The sequence below is a fragment of the Protomyctophum parallelum genome (assembly GCF_964188405.1).
Source record: "Protomyctophum parallelum genome assembly, chromosome: 5".
Lineage (NCBI taxonomy): Eukaryota > Metazoa > Chordata > Actinopteri > Myctophiformes > Myctophidae > Protomyctophum > Protomyctophum parallelum.
Window position 1 is genome coordinate 26700315 of NC_139702.1, and position 16720 is coordinate 26717034.

The window sequence follows — 16720 nt, forward strand, 5'->3', positions numbered from 1 at the left end:
TTTGAGGATTTGAAAAAAATGAAAAAAAACAAAACATGGGTTATAGCCCATCGTTTTTTGAATTTTTGAAAAAAAGAATTAACCTCGTTTTTCATCATTTTTGACCATTGGCTATAGCCCATACCGTACGGCATACTATAGCACGCCGTTTTTCATCATTTTTGAGGATTTGAAAAAAATGAAAAAAAAAACAAACATGGGTTATATATAGCCCATCGTTTTTTGAATTTTTGAAAAAAAGAATTAACCTCGTTTTTCATCATTTTTGACCATTGGCTATAGCCCATACCGTACGGCATACTATAGCACGCCGTTTTTCATCATTTTTGAGGATTTGAAAAAAATGAAAAAAAAAAAAAAACATGGGTTATAGCCCATCGTTTTTTGAATTTTTGAAAAAAAAGTTATCCTCGTTTTTCATCATTTTTGACCATGGGCTATAGCCCATACCGTACGGCATACTATAGCACGCCGTTTTTCATCATTTTTGAGGATTTGAAAAAAATGAAAAAAAAACAAAACATGGGTTATAGCCCATCGTTTTTTGATTTAAAAAAAATATATATTTAACCTCGTTTTTCATCATTTTTGACCATGGGCTATAGCCCATACCGTACGGCATACTATAGCACGCCGTTTTTCATCATTTTTGAGGATTTGAAAAAAATGAAAAAAAAAAAAAACATGGGTTATAGCCCATCGTTTTTTGAATTTTTGGAAAAAAAAATTAACCTCGTTTTTCATCATTTTTGACCATGGGCTATAGCCCATACCGTACGGCATACTATAGCACGCCGTTTTTCATCATTTTTGAGGATTTGAATTTTTTTTTTAAATAAATAAAACATGGGTTATAGCCCATCGTTTTTTGAATTTTTGAAAAAAAGAATTAACCTCGTTTTTCATCATTTTTGACCATTGGCTATAGCCCATACCGTACGGCATACTATAGCACGCCGTTTTTCATCATTTTTGAGGATTTGAAAAAAATGAAAAAAAACAAAAAACATGGGTTATAGCCCATCGTTTTTTGAATTTTTGAAAAAAAAGTTATCCTCGTTTTTCATCATTTTTGACCATGGGCTATAGCCCATACCGTACGGCATACTATAGCACGCCGTTTTTCATCATTTTTGAGGATTTGAAAAAAATGAAAAAAAAAAAAAACATGGGTTATAGCCCATCGTTTTTTGAATTTAAAAAAATATATATTTAACCTCGTTTTTCATCATTTTTGACCATGGGCTATAGCCCATACCGTACGGCATACTATAGCACGCCGTTTTTCATCATTTTTGAGGATTTGAAAAAAATGAAAAAAAACAAAACATGGGTTATAGCCCATCGTTTTTTGAATTTTTGAAAAAAAGAATTAACCTCGTTTTTCATCATTTTTGACCATTGGCTATAGCCCATACCGTACGGCATACTATAGCACGCCGTTTTTCATCATTTTTGAGGATTTGAAAAAAATGAAAAAAAAAACAAACATGGGTTATATATAGCCCATCGTTTTTTGAATTTTTGAAAAAAAGAATTAACCTCGTTTTTCATCATTTTTGACCATTGGCTATAGCCCATACCGTACGGCATACTATAGCACGCCGTTTTTCATCATTTTTGAGGATTTGAAAAAAATGAAAAAAAAAAAAAACATGGGTTATAGCCCATCGTTTTTTGAATTTTTGAAAAAAAAGTTATCCTCGTTTTTCATCATTTTTGACCATGGGCTATAGCCCATACCGTACGGCATACTATAGCACGCCGTTTTTCATCATTTTTGAGGATTTGAAAAAAATGAAAAAAAAACAAAACATGGGTTATAGCCCATCGTTTTTTGAATTTAAAAAAATATATATTTAACCTCGTTTTTCATCATTTTTGACCATGGGCTATAGCCCATACCGTACGGCATACTATAGCACGCAGTTTTTCATCATTTTTGAGGATTTGAAAAAAATGAAAAAAAAAAAAAAACATGGGTTATAGCCCATCGTTTTTTGAATTTTTGATTATTTTTTTTAACCTCGTTTTTCATCATTTTTGACCATGGGCAATAGTCCATACCGTACGGCATACTATAGCACGCCGTTTTTCATCATTTTTGAGGATTTGAAAAAAATGAAAAAAAAACAAAACATGGGTTATAGCCCATCGTTTTTTGAATTTAAAAAAATATATATTTAACCTCGTTTTTCATCATTTTTGACCATGGGCTATAGCCCATACCGTACGGCATACTATAGCACGCCGTTTTTCATCATTTTTGAGGATTTGAAAAAAATGAAAAAAAACAAAACATGGGTTATAGCCCATCGTTTTTTGAATTTTTGAAAAAAAGAATTAACCTCGTTTTTCATCATTTTTGACCATTGGCTATAGCCCATACCGTACGGCATACTATAGCACGCCGTTTTTCATCATTTTTGAGGATTTGAAAAAAATGAAAAAAAAAAAAAACATGGGTTATAGCCCATCGTTTTTTGAATTTTTGAAAAAAAAGTTATCCTCGTTTTTCATCATTTTTGACCATGGGCTATAGCCCATACCGTACGGCATACTATAGCACGCAGTTTTTCATCATTTTTGAGGATTTGAAAAAAATGAAAAAAAAAAAAAAACATGGGTTATAGCCCATCGTTTTTTGAATTTTTGATTATTTTTTTTAACCTCGTTTTTCATCATTTTTGACCATGGGCTATAGTCCATACCGTACGGCATACTATAGCACGCCGTTTTTCATCATTTTTGAGGATTTGAAAAAAATGAAAAAAAAACAAAACATGGGTTATAGCCCATCGTTTTTTGAATTTAAAAAAATATATATTTAACCTCGTTTTTCATCATTTTTGACCATGGGCTATAGCCCATACCGTACGGCATACTATAGCACGCCGTTTTTCATCATTTTTGAGGATTTGAAAAAAATGAAAAAAAACAAAACATGGGTTATAGCCCATCGTTTTTTGAATTTTTGAAAAAAAGAATTAACCTCGTTTTTCATCATTTTTGACCATTGGCTATAGCCCATACCGTACGGCATACTATAGCACGCCGTTTTTCATCATTTTTGAGGATTTGAAAAAAATGAAAAAAAAAAAAAACATGGGTTATAGCCCATCGTTTTTTGAATTTTTGAAAAAAAAGTTATCCTCGTTTTTCATCATTTTTGACCATGGGCTATAGCCCATACCGTACGGCATACTATAGCACGCAGTTTTTCATCATTTTTGAGGATTTGAAAAAAATGAAAAAATGAAAAAAACATGGGTTATAGCCCATCGTTTTTTGAATTTTTGATTATTTTTTTTAACCTCGTTTTTCATCATTTTTGACCATGGGCTATAGTCCATACCGTACGGCATACTATAGCACGCCGTTTTTCATCATTTTTGAGGATTTGAAAAAAATGAAAAAAAAAAAAAACATGGGTTATAGCCCATCGTTTTTTGAATTTAAAAAAATATATATTTAACCTCGTTTTTCATCATTTTTGACCATGGGCTATAGCCCATACCGTACGGCATACTATAGCACGCCGTTTTTCATCATTTTTGAGGATTTGAAAAAAATGAAAAAAAACAAAACATGGGTTATAGCCCATCGTTTTTTGAATTTTTGAAAAAAAGAATTAACCTCGTTTTTCATCATTTTTGACCATTGGCTATAGCCCATACCGTACGGCATACTATAGCACGCCGTTTTTCATCATTTTTGAGGATTTGAAAAAAATGAAAAAAAAAACAAACATGGGTTATATATAGCCCATCGTTTTTTGAATTTTTGAAAAAAAGAATTAACCTCGTTTTTCATCATTTTTGACCATTGGCTATAGCCCATACCGTACGGCATACTATAGCACGCCGTTTTTCATCATTTTTGAGGATTTGAAAAAAATGAAAAAAAACAAAAAACATGGGTTATAGCCCATCGTTTTTTGAATTTTTGAAAAAAAAGTTATCCTCGTTTTTCATCATTTTTGACCATGGGCTATAGCCCATACCGTACGGCATACTATAGCACGCCGTTTTTCATCATTTTTGAGGATTTGAAAAAAATGAAAAAAAAACAAAACATGGGTTATAGCCCATCGTTTTTTGAATTTAAAAAAATATATATTTAACCTCGTTTTTCATCATTTTTGACCATGGGCTATAGCCCATACCGTACGGCATACTATAGCACGCAGTTTTTCATCATTTTTGAGGATTTGAAAAAAATGAAAAAAAAAAAAAACATGGGTTATAGCCCATCGTTTTTTGAATTTTTGATTATTTTTTTTAACCTCGTTTTTCATCATTTTTGACCATGGGCTATAGTCCATACCGTACGGCATACTATAGCACGCCGTTTTTCATCATTTTTGAGGATTTGAAAAAAATGAAAAAAAAACAAAACATGGGTTATAGCCCATCGTTTTTTGAATTTAAAAAAAAATATATTTAACCTCGTTTTTCATCATTTTTGACCATGGGCTATAGCCCATACCGTACGGCATACTATAGCACGCCGTTTTTCATCATTTTTGAGGATTTGAAAAAAATGAAAAAAAACAAAACATGGGTTATAGCCCATCGTTTTTTGAATTTTTGAAAAAAAGAATTAACCTCGTTTTTCATCATTTTTGACCATTGGCTATAGCCCATACCGTACGGCATACTATAGCACGCCGTTTTTCATCATTTTTGAGGATTTGAAAAAAATGAAAAAAAAAAAAAACATGGGTTATAGCCCATCGTTTTTTGAATTTTTGAAAAAAAAGTTATCCTCGTTTTTCATCATTTTTGACCATGGGCTATAGCCCATACCGTACGGCATACTATAGCACGCAGTTTTTCATCATTTTTGAGGATTTGAAAAAAATGAAAAAAAGAAAAAAACATGGGTTATAGCCCATCGTTTTTTGAATTTTTGATTATTTTTTTTAACCTCGTTTTTCATCATTTTTGACCATGGGCTATAGTCCATACCGTACGGCATACTATAGCACGCCGTTTTTCATCATTTTTGAGGATTTGAAAAAAATGAAAAAAAAACAAAACATGGGTTATAGCCCATCGTTTTTTGAATTTAAAAAAATATATATTTAACCTCGTTTTTCATCATTTTTGACCATGGGCTATAGCCCATACCGTACGGCATACTATAGCACGCCGTTTTTCATCATTTTTGAGGATTTGAAAAAAATGAAAAAAAACAAAACATGGGTTATAGCCCATCGTTTTTTGAATTTTTGAAAAAAAGAATTAACCTCGTTTTTCATCATTTTTGACCATTGGCTATAGCCCATACCGTACGGCATACTATAGCACGCCGTTTTTCATCATTTTTGAGGATTTGAAAAAAATGAAAAAAAAAAAAAACATGGGTTATAGCCCATCGTTTTTTGAATTTTTGAAAAAAAAGTTATCCTCGTTTTTCATCATTTTTGACCATGGGCTATAGCCCATACCGTACGGCATACTATAGCACGCAGTTTTTCATCATTTTTGAGGATTTGAAAAAAATGAAAAAAAGAAAAAAACATGGGTTATAGCCCATCGTTTTTTGAATTTTTGATTATTTTTTTTAACCTCGTTTTTCATCATTTTTGACCATGGGCTATAGTCCATACCGTACGGCATACTATAGCACGCCGTTTTTCATCATTTTTGAGGATTTGAAAAAAATGAAAAAAAAAAAAAACATGGGTTATAGCCCATCGTTTTTTGAATTTAAAAAAAAATATATTTAACCTCGTTTTTCATCATTTTTGACCATGGGCTATAGCCCATACCGTACGGCATACTATAGCACGCCGTTTTTCATCATTTTTGAGGATTTGAAAAAAATGAAAAAAAACAAAACATGGGTTATAGCCCATCGTTTTTTGAATTTTTGAAAAAAAGAATTAACCTCGTTTTTCATCATTTTTGACCATTGGCTATAGCCCATACCGTACGGCATACTATAGCACGCCGTTTTTCATCATTTTTGAGGATTTGAAAAAAATGAAAAAAAAAACAAACATGGGTTATATATAGCCCATCGTTTTTTGAATTTTTGAAAAAAAGAATTAACCTCGTTTTTCATCATTTTTGACCATTGGCTATAGCCCATACCGTACGGCATACTATAGCACGCCGTTTTTCATCATTTTTGAGGATTTGAAAAAAATGAAAAAAAACAAAAAACATGGGTTATAGCCCATCGTTTTTTGAATTTTTGAAAAAAAAGTTATCCTCGTTTTTCATCATTTTTGACCATGGGCTATAGCCCATACCGTACGGCATACTATAGCACGCCGTTTTTCATCATTTTTGAGGATTTGAAAAAAATGAAAAAAAAACAAAACATGGGTTATAGCCCATCGTTTTTTGAATTTAAAAAAATATATATTTAACCTCGTTTTTCATCATTTTTGACCATGGGCTATAGCCCATACCGTACGGCATACTATAGCACGCAGTTTTTCATCATTTTTGAGGATTTGAAAAAAATGAAAAAAAAAAAAAAACATGGGTTATAGCCCATCGTTTTTTGAATTTTTGATTATTTTTTTTAACCTCGTTTTTCATCATTTTTGACCATGGGCTATAGTCCATACCGTACGGCATACTATAGCACGCCGTTTTTCATCATTTTTGAGGATTTGAAAAAAATGAAAAAAAAACAAAACATGGGTTATAGCCCATCGTTTTTTGAATTTAAAAAAATATATATTTAACCTCGTTTTTCATCATTTTTGACCATGGGCTATAGCCCATACCGTACGGCATACTATAGCACGCCGTTTTTCATCATTTTTGAGGATTTGAAAAAAATGAAAAAAAACAAAACATGGGTTATAGCCCATCGTTTTTTGAATTTTTGAAAAAAAGAATTAACCTCGTTTTTCATCATTTTTGACCATTGGCTATAGCCCATACCGTACGGCATACTATAGCACGCCGTTTTTCATCATTTTTGAGGATTTGAAAAAAATGAAAAAAAAAAAAAACATGGGTTATAGCCCATCGTTTTTTGAATTTTTGAAAAAAAAGTTATCCTCGTTTTTCATCATTTTTGACCATGGGCTATAGCCCATACCGTACGGCATACTATAGCACGCAGTTTTTCATCATTTTTGAGGATTTGAAAAAAATGAAAAAAAGAAAAAAACATGGGTTATAGCCCATCGTTTTTTGAATTTTTGATTATTTTTTTTAACCTCGTTTTTCATCATTTTTGACCATGGGCTATAGTCCATACCGTACGGCATACTATAGCACGCCGTTTTTCATCATTTTTGAGGATTTGAAAAAAATGAAAAAAAAACAAAACATGGGTTATAGCCCATCGTTTTTTGAATTTAAAAAAATATATATTTAACCTCGTTTTTCATCATTTTTGACCATGGGCTATAGCCCATACCGTACGGCATACTATAGCACGCCGTTTTTCATCATTTTTGAGGATTTGAAAAAAATGAAAAAAAACAAAACATGGGTTATAGCCCATCGTTTTTTGAATTTTTGAAAAAAAGAATTAACCTCGTTTTTCATCATTTTTGACCATTGGCTATAGCCCATACCGTACGGCATACTATAGCACGCCGTTTTTCATCATTTTTGAGGATTTGAAAAAAATGAAAAAAAAAACAAACATGGGTTATATATAGCCCATCGTTTTTTGAATTTTTGAAAAAAAGAATTAACCTCGTTTTTCATCATTTTTGACCATTGGCTATAGCCCATACTGTACGGCATACTATAGCACGCCGTTTTTCATCATTTTTGAGGATTTGAAAAAAATGAAAAAAAAAAAAAACATGGGTTATAGCCCATCGTTTTTTGAATTTTTGAAAAAAAAGTTATCCTCGTTTTTCATCATTTTTGACCATGGGCTATAGCCCATACCGTACGGCATACTATAGCACGCCGTTTTTCATCATTTTTGAGGATTTGAAAAAAATGAAAAAAAAACAAAACATGGGTTATAGCCCATCGTTTTTTTAATTTAAAAAAATATATATTTAACCTCGTTTTTCATCATTTTTGACCATGGGCTATAGCCCATACCGTACGGCATACTATAGCACGCCGTTTTTCATCATTTTTGAGGATTTGAAAAAAATGAAAAAAAAAAAAAAACATGGGTTATAGCCCATCGTTTTTTTAATTTAAAAAAATATATATTTAACCTCGTTTTTCATCATTTTTGACCATGGGCTATAGCCCATACCGTACGGCATACTATAGCACGCCGTTTTTCATCATTTTTGAGGATTTGAAAAAAATGGAAAAAAAAAAAAAACATGGGTTATAGCCCATCGTTTTTTGAATTTTTGAAAAAAAGAATTAACCTCGTTTTTCATCATTTTTGACCATTGGCTATAGCCCATACCGTACGGCATACTATAGCACGCCGTTTTTCATCATTTTTGAGGATTTGAAAAAAATGAAAAAAAAAAAAAACATGGGTTATAGCCCATCGTTTTTTGAATTTTTGAAAAAAAAGTTATCCTCGTTTTTCATCATTTTTGACCATGGGCTATAGCCCATACCGTACGGCATACTATAGCACGCAGTTTTTCATCATTTTTGAGGATTTGAAAAAAATGAAAAAAAGAAAAAAACATGGGTTATAGCCCATCGTTTTTTGAATTTTTGATTATTTTTTTTAACCTCGTTTTTCATCATTTTTGACCATGGGCTATAGTCCATACCGTACGGCATACTATAGCACGCCGTTTTTCATCATTTTTGAGGATTTGAAAAAAATGAAAAAAAAACAAAACATGGGTTATAGCCCATCGTTTTTTGAATTTAAAAAAAAATATATTTAACCTCGTTTTTCATCATTTTTGACCATGGGCTATAGCCCATACCGTACGGCATACTATAGCACGCCGTTTTTCATCATTTTTGAGGATTTGAAAAAAATGAAAAAAAACAAAACATGGGTTATAGCCCATCGTTTTTTGAATTTTTGAAAAAAAGAATTAACCTCGTTTTTCATCATTTTTGACCATTGGCTATAGCCCATACCGTACGGGATACTATAGCACGCCGTTTTTCATCATTTTTGAGGATTTGAAAAAAATGAAAAAAAAAACAAACATGGGTTATATATAGCCCATCGTTTTTTGAATTTTTGAAAAAAAGAATTAACCTCGTTTTTCATCATTTTTGACCATTGGCTATAGCCCATACTGTACGGCATACTATAGCACGCCGTTTTTCATCATTTTTGAGGATTTGAAAAAAATGAAAAAAAAAAAAAACATGGGTTATAGCCCATCGTTTTTTGAATTTTTGAAAAAAAAGTTATCCTCGTTTTTCATCATTTTTGACCATGGGCTATAGCCCATACCGTACGGCATACTATAGCACGCCGTTTTTCATCATTTTTGAGGATTTGAAAAAAATGAAAAAAAAAACAAAACATGGGTTATAGCCCATCGTTTTTTTAATTTAAAAAAATATATATTTAACCTCGTTTTTCATCATTTTTGACCATGGGCTATAGCCCATACCGTACGGCATACTATAGCACGCCGTTTTTCATCATTTTTGAGGATTTGAAAAAAATGAAAAAAAAAAAAAAACATGGGTTATAGCCCATCGTTTTTTTAATTTAAAAAAATATATATTTAACCTCGTTTTTCATCATTTTTGACCATGGGCTATAGCCCATACCGTACGGCATACTATAGCACGCCGTTTTTCATCATTTTTGAGGATTTGAAAAAAATGAAAAAAAAAACAAACATGGGTTATATATAGCCCATCGTTTTTTGAATTTTTGAAAAAAAGAATTAACCTCGTTTTTCATCATTTTTGACCATTGGCTATAGCCCATACTGTACGGCATACTATAGCACGCCGTTTTTCATCATTTTTGAGGATTTGAAAAAAATGAAAAAAAAAAAAAACATGGGTTATAGCCCATCGTTTTTTGAATTTTTGAAAAAAAAGTTATCCTCGTTTTTCATCATTTTTGACCATGGGCTATAGCCCATACCGTACGGCATACTATAGCACGCCGTTTTTCATCATTTTTGAGGATTTGAAAAAAATGAAAAAAAAACAAAACATGGGTTATAGCCCATCGTTTTTTTAATTTAAAAAAAAATATATTTAACCTCGTTTTTCATCATTTTTGACCATGGGCTATAGCCCATACCGTACGGCATACTATAGCACGCCGTTTTTCATCATTTTTGAGGATTTGAAAAAAATGAAAAAAAAAACAAACATGGGTTATATATAGCCCATCGTTTTTTGAATTTTTGAAAAAAAGAATTAACCTCGTTTTTCATCATTTTTGACCATTGGCTATAGCCCATACTGTACGGCATACTATAGCACGCCGTTTTTCATCATTTTTGAGGATTTGAAAAAAATGAAAAAAAAAAAAAACATGGGTTATAGCCCATCGTTTTTTGAATTTTTGAAAAAAAAGTTATCCTCGTTTTTCATCATTTTTGACCATGGGCTATAGCCCATACCGTACGGCATACTATAGCACGCCGTTTTTCATCATTTTTGAGGATTTGAAAAAAATGAAAAAAAAACAAAACATGGGTTATAGCCCATCGTTTTTTTAATTTAAAAAAATATATATTTAACCTCGTTTTTCATCATTTTTGACCATGGGCTATAGCCCATACCGTACGGCATACTATAGCACGCCGTTTTTCATCATTTTTGAGGATTTGAAAAAAATGAAAAAAAAAAAAAAACATGGGTTATAGCCCATCGTTTTTTTAATTTAAAAAAATATATATTTAACCTCGTTTTTCATCATTTTTGACCATGGGCTATAGCCCATACCGTACGGCATACTATAGCACGCCGTTTTTCATCATTTTTGAGGATTTGAAAAAAATGGAAAAAAAAAAAAAACATGGGTTATAGCCCATCGTTTTTTGAATTTTTGAAAAAAAAAATTAACCTCGTTTTTCATCATTTTTGACCATGGGCTATAGCCCATACCGTACGGCATACTATAGCACGCCGTTTTTCATCATTTTTGAGGATTTGAAAAAAATTAAAAAATAAATAAAACATGGGTTATAGCCCATCGTTTTTTGAATTTTTGAAAAAAAGAATTAACCTCGTTTTTCATCATTTTTGACCATTGGCTATAGCCCATACCGTACGGCATACTATAGCACGCCGTTTTTCATCATTTTTGAGGATTTGAAAAAAATGAAAAAAAACAAAAAACATGGGTTATAGCCCATCGTTTTTTGAATTTTTGAAAAAAAAGTTATCCTCGTTTTTCATCATTTTTGACCATGGGCTATAGCCCATACCGTACGGCATACTATAGCACGCCGTTTTTCATCATTTTTGAGGATTTGAAAAAAATGAAAAAAAAACAAAACATGGGTTATAGCCCATCGTTTTTTGAATTTAAAAAAATATATATTTAACCTCGTTTTTCATCATTTTTGACCATGGGCTATAGCCCATACCGTACGGCATACTATAGCACGCCGTTTTTCATCATTTTTGAGGATTTGAAAAAAATGAAAAAAAAAAAAAACATGGGTTATAGCCCATCGTTTTTTGAATTTAAAAAAATATATATTTAACCTCGTTTTTCATCATTTTTGACCATGGGCTATAGCCCATACCGTACGGCATACTATAGCACGCCGTTTTTCATCATTTTTGAGGATTTGAAAAAAATGAAAAAAAACAAAACATGGGTTATAGCCCATCGTTTTTTGAATTTTTGAAAAAAAGAATTAACCTCGTTTTTCATCATTTTTGACCATTGGCTATAGCCCATACCGTACGGCATACTATAGCACGCCGTTTTTCATCATTTTTGAGGATTTGAAAAAAATGAAAAAAAACAAAAAACATGGGTTATAGCCCATCGTTTTTTGAATTTTTGAAAAAAAAGTTATCCTCGTTTTTCATCATTTTTGACCATGGGCTATAGCCCATACCGTACGGCATACTATAGCACGCCGTTTTTCATCATTTTTGAGGATTTGAAAAAAATGAAAAAAAAACAAAACATGGGTTATAGCCCATCGTTTTTTGAATTTAAAAAAATATATATTTAACCTCGTTTTTCATCATTTTTGACCATGGGCTATAGCCCATACCGTACGGCATACTATAGCACGCAGTTTTTCATCATTTTTGAGGATTTGAAAAAAATGAAAAAAAAAAAAAAACATGGGTTATAGCCCATCGTTTTTTGAATTTTTGATTATTTTTTTTAACCTCGTTTTTCATCATTTTTGACCATGGGCTATAGTCCATACCGTACGGCATACTATAGCACGCCGTTTTTCATCATTTTTGAGGATTTGAAAAAAATGAAAAAAAAACAAAACATGGGTTATAGCCCATCGTTTTTTGAATTTAAAAAAATATATATTTAACCTCGTTTTTCATCATTTTTGACCATGGGCTATAGCCCATACCGTACGGCATACTATAGCACGCCGTTTTTCATCATTTTTGAGGATTTGAAAAAAATGAAAAAAAACAAAACATGGGTTATAGCCCATCGTTTTTTGAATTTTTGAAAAAAAGAATTAACCTCGTTTTTCATCATTTTTGACCATTGGCTATAGCCCATACCGTACGGCATACTATAGCACGCCGTTTTTCATCATTTTTGAGGATTTGAAAAAAATGAAAAAAAAAAAAAACATGGGTTATAGCCCATCGTTTTTTGAATTTTTGAAAAAAAAGTTATCCTCGTTTTTCATCATTTTTGACCATGGGCTATAGCCCATACCGTACGGCATACTATAGCACGCAGTTTTTCATCATTTTTGAGGATTTGAAAAAAATGAAAAAAAAAAAAAAACATGGGTTATAGCCCATCGTTTTTTGAATTTTTGATTATTTTTTTTAACCTCGTTTTTCATCATTTTTGACCATGGGCTATAGTCCATACCGTACGGCATACTATAGCACGCCGTTTTTCATCATTTTTGAGGATTTGAAAAAAATGAAAAAAAAACAAAACATGGGTTATAGCCCATCGTTTTTTGAATTTAAAAAAATATATATTTAACCTCGTTTTTCATCATTTTTGACCATGGGCTATAGCCCATACCGTACGGCATACTATAGCACGCAGTTTTTCATCATTTTTGAGGATTTGAAAAAAATGAAAAAAAAAAAAAAACATGGGTTATAGCCCATCGTTTTTTGAATTTTTGATTATTTTTTTTAACCTCGTTTTTCATCATTTTTGACCATTGGCTATAGCCCATACCGTACGGCATACTATAGCACGCCGTTTTTCATCATTTTTGAGGATTTGAAAAAAATGAAAAAAAACAAAAAACATGGGTTATAGCCCATCGTTTTTTGAATTTTTGAAAAAAAAGTTATCCTCGTTTTTCATCATTTTTGACCATGGGCTATAGCCCATACCGTACGGCATACTATAGCACGCCGTTTTTCATCATTTTTGAGGATTTGAAAAAAATGAAAAAAAAACAAAACATGGGTTATAGCCCATCGTTTTTTGAATTTAAAAAAATATATATTTAACCTCGTTTTTCATCATTTTTGACCATGGGCTATAGCCCATACCGTACGGCATACTATAGCACGCAGTTTTTCATCATTTTTGAGGATTTGAAAAAAATGAAAAAAAAAAAAAAACATGGGTTATAGCCCATCGTTTTTTGAATTTTTGATTATTTTTTTTAACCTCGTTTTTCATCATTTTTGACCATGGGCTATAGTCCATACCGTACGGCATACTATAGCACGCCGTTTTTCATCATTTTTGAGGATTTGAAAAAAATGAAAAAAAAACAAAACATGGGTTATAGCCCATCGTTTTTTGAATTTAAAAAAATATATATTTAACCTCGTTTTTCATCATTTTTGACCATGGGCTATAGCCCATACCGTACGGCATACTATAGCACGCCGTTTTTCATCATTTTTGAGGATTTGAAAAAAATGAAAAAAAACAAAACATGGGTTATAGCCCATCGTTTTTTGAATTTTTGAAAAAAAGAATTAACCTCGTTTTTCATCATTTTTGACCATTGGCTATAGCCCATACCGTACGGCATACTATAGCACGCCGTTTTTCATCATTTTTGAGGATTTGAAAAAAATGAAAAAAAAAAAAAACATGGGTTATAGCCCATCGTTTTTTGAATTTTTGAAAAAAAAGTTATCCTCGTTTTTCATCATTTTTGACCATGGGCTATAGCCCATACCGTACGGCATACTATAGCACGCAGTTTTTCATCATTTTTGAGGATTTGAAAAAAATGAAAAAAAAAAAAAAACATGGGTTATAGCCCATCGTTTTTTGAATTTTTGATTATTTTTTTTAACCTCGTTTTTCATCATTTTTGACCATGGGCTATAGTCCATACCGTACGGCATACTATAGCACGCCGTTTTTCATCATTTTTGAGGATTTGAAAAAAATGAAAAAAAAACAAAACATGGGTTATAGCCCATCGTTTTTTGAATTTAAAAAAATATATATTTAACCTCGTTTTTCATCATTTTTGACCATGGGCTATAGCCCATACCGTACGGCATACTATAGCACGCAGTTTTTCATCATTTTTGAGGATTTGAAAAAAATGAAAAAAAAAAAAAAACATGGGTTATAGCCCATCGTTTTTTGAATTTTTGATTATTTTTTTTAACCTCGTTTTTCATCATTTTTGACCATGGGCTATAGTCCATACCGTACGGCATACTATAGCACGCCGTTTTTCATCATTTTTGAGGATTTGAAAAAAATGAAAAAAAAACAAAACATGGGTTATAGCCCATCGTTTTTTGAATTTAAAAAAATATATATTTAACCTCGTTTTTCATCATTTTTGACCATGGGCTATAGCCCATACCGTACGGCATACTATAGCACGCCGTTTTTCATCATTTTTGAGGATTTGAAAAAAATGAAAAAAAACAAAACATGGGTTATAGCCCATCGTTTTTTGAATTTTTGAAAAAAAGAATTAACCTCGTTTTTCATCATTTTTGACCATTGGCTATAGCCCATACCGTACGGCATACTATAGCACGCCGTTTTTCATCATTTTTGAGGATTTGAAAAAAATGAAAAAAAAAAAAAACATGGGTTATAGCCCATCGTTTTTTGAATTTTTGAAAAAAAAGTTATCCTCGTTTTTCATCATTTTTGACCATGGGCTATAGCCCATACCGTACGGCATACTATAGCACGCAGTTTTTCATCATTTTTGAGGATTTGAAAAAAATGAAAAAAAGAAAAAAACATGGGTTATAGCCCATCGTTTTTTGAATTTTTGATTATTTTTTTTAACCTCGTTTTTCATCATTTTTGACCATGGGCTATAGTCCATACCGTACGGCATACTATAGCACGCCGTTTTTCATCATTTTTGAGGATTTGAAAAAAATGAAAAAAAAACAAAACATGGGTTATAGCCCATCGTTTTTTGAATTTAAAAAAATATATATTTAACCTCGTTTTTCATCATTTTTGACCATGGGCTATAGCCCATACCGTACGGCATACTATAGCACGCCGTTTTTCATCATTTTTGAGGATTTGAAAAAAATGAAAAAAAACAAAACATGGGTTATAGCCCATCGTTTTTTGAATTTTTGAAAAAAAGAATTAACCTCGTTTTTCATCATTTTTGACCATTGGCTATAGCCCATACCGTACGGCATACTATAGCACGCCGTTTTTCATCATTTTTGAGGATTTGAAAAAAATGAAAAAAAAAACAAACATGGGTTATATATAGCCCATCGTTTTTTGAATTTTTGAAAAAAAGAATTAACCTCGTTTTTCATCATTTTTGACCATTGGCTATAGCCCATACTGTACGGCATACTATAGCACGCCGTTTTTCATCATTTTTGAGGATTTGAAAAAAATGAAAAAAAAAAAAAACATGGGTTATAGCCCATCGTTTTTTGAATTTTTGAAAAAAAAGTTATCCTCGTTTTTCATCATTTTTGACCATGGGCTATAGCCCATACCGTACGGCATACTATAGCACACCGTTTTTCATCATTTTTGAGGATTTGAAAAAAATGAAAAAAAAACAAAACATGGGTTATAGCCCATCGTTTTTTTAATTTAAAGAAATATATATTTAACCTCGTTTTTCATCATTTTTGACCATGGGCTATAGCCCATACCGTACGGCATACTATAGCACGCCGTTTTTCATCATTTTTGAGGATTTGAAAAAAATGAAAAAAAAAAAAAAACATGGGTTATAGCCCATCGTTTTTTGAATTTTTGATTATTTTTTTTAACCTCGTTTTTCATCATTTTTGACCATGGGCTATAGTCCATACCGTACGGCATACTATAGCACGCCGTTTTTCATCATTTTTGAGGATTTGAAAAAAATGAAAAAAAAAAAAAACATGGGTTATAGCCCATCGTTTTTTGAATTTTTGAAAAAAAAAATTAACCTCGTTTTTCATCATTTTTGACCATGGGCTATAGCCCATACCGTACGGCATACTATAGCACGCCGTTTTTCATCATTTTTGAGGATTTGAAAAAAATTAAAAAATAAATAAAACATGGGTTATAGCCCATCGTTTTTTGAATTTTTGAAAAAAAGAATTAACCTCGTTTTTCATCATTTTTGACCATTGGCTATAGCCCATACCGTACGGCATACTATAGCACGCCGTTTTTCATCATTTTTGAGGATTTGAAAAAAATGAAAAAAAACAAAAAACATGGGTTATAGCCCATCGTTTTTTGAATTTTTGAAAAA